Raw genomic sequence first — 1,694 nt, 5'->3', positions numbered from 1 at the left:
CCTTGGTGGCGTTCCAGCCGTTATCAACAGTCAGACTTTTATCTGATTGCTTTCATTTCGTGGGCTTGAACCGCGAGGCGCCTTTTCAGAAACAGGAATTCAAAGCGAGCTCTCCGAACTGCTTTCACCAGTTCACAAAGAGCAGCCTTATTTCAGGATCCCAAACTGGTTTCTTATTAGAGATCCCAGTCTCATAAAAATTCCCTTTGAGGTTGGTTTATAGTGTTTCCCCTTATTTATAATGACTATTTCCCCGCAGTTTTAAAGCTGTATTTGAAATGCGGTTTGAAGTGAAAAGATTCAGCTTTTTTCTATTGTTTCTAAGCAGCGTTGAATCAAATCTGGAGGAAAAAATATTCCAGTATATTTAGAGTGCACTGCAAAAACACAAGTAATTTTGTCTAAAATATCTTCATACACTTGAAATAAGAAAACTTTCAGGTAAATTTTCAACACAATATTGGAGCTTAATTCCACTGGCAGATTATTTCACTTATAACAAGACATTTTCCCATGCTAACTTTGTTGCTTGCTAACTAGCTAAAAAAAATACTACAAATTATTTAAAGGCAGGATTATTTAATCTCATATATTCTCGTGGGCTAAATTACAAGAATTGTCTGTAAAGCTAACAAGTTTACAGACAACTTGTTAGCTTTGTTGCTAATTTGTTAGCTAGTTCAGTTGCAAGTTAGTTATCAAGCTTTGTTGCAATCTAGTTAGTTAGCTTTGTAGCTAGCTAATTAACTGAGAAATACTAGTTACACTGGCAGATTTGTTCACTTATTACTAGAAATTTTCCCTATGTTATAAGTGAAATAATCTGCCAGTGGAGCTAGTATTTTTAGCTAGTTACTTAGCAACAAAGCTAGCATGGAAAAATATATTGCAATACATGGTTAATCTGCCTATGGAACTAGCATTTTGTAGCTATTTAGGTTGCAACAATGCTAGCATGGGAAAATGTTTTGTAACAAGTGTAAAATCTGAAAGTGGATCTAGTAAATCTTAGCTAGTGAGCTAGCAACAAAGCTGGCATAGGAAATGGTCTTCATGGAAAAATTTGCCTGCAGAATTAGCATTTTTAGCTAGTTAGCTTGCAATAAAGCTAGCATAGGAAAATGTCTTGTAGTAAGTGAAATAATCTGCCAGTGGAAGCTCGTATTTTTAATCAGTGTTAAGAAATTATTACTTGTAAGCTAATTTTGTCTTATTTTAAGTGTACTAAGGTATTTGCAGTAGAAACTAGACAAAAATATAAGGTAAAATCTTGTGTTTTTGCAGCGTCTTTCACATTTCATTCACTTAGAAAAGACACTCGAAGTGGTTTCTTTGAACACAAACGAAGTTGGTGTCTAATTCGCTCTTGAAGGGTTATTACTAGAACTCCCTCGTCTTCGTCTCTTATTCACGCGAATATGATTACAGATATCAGCACTTACGTACATAATTATTAGAAGCTCTCGAGGATGGACCGCTTTTATTCTTCGGACTATTGTAAATATTAACCTTTGCCCCCTTTTCTTTCCGCTGGTATATTCTCAGATAATATTGAATTCCTTTATCTCCCTCTTGCAGTTACCTATATTATGCCGACCTGTTTAACCAGTCATCGACAGTGGGCCTGGTCCGCCACAAAGCAGCTTCCCAGGAGGAGCTGCATTATTCAGCACCGCTCTCTGGCTTCTCTCGGC

This window comes from Poecilia formosa, unplaced genomic scaffold (genome assembly GCF_000485575.1).
Source record: "Poecilia formosa unplaced genomic scaffold, Poecilia_formosa-5.1.2 Scaffold171, whole genome shotgun sequence".
NCBI lineage: Eukaryota > Metazoa > Chordata > Actinopteri > Cyprinodontiformes > Poeciliidae > Poecilia > Poecilia formosa.
This window is presented reverse-complemented; position numbering follows the sequence as displayed.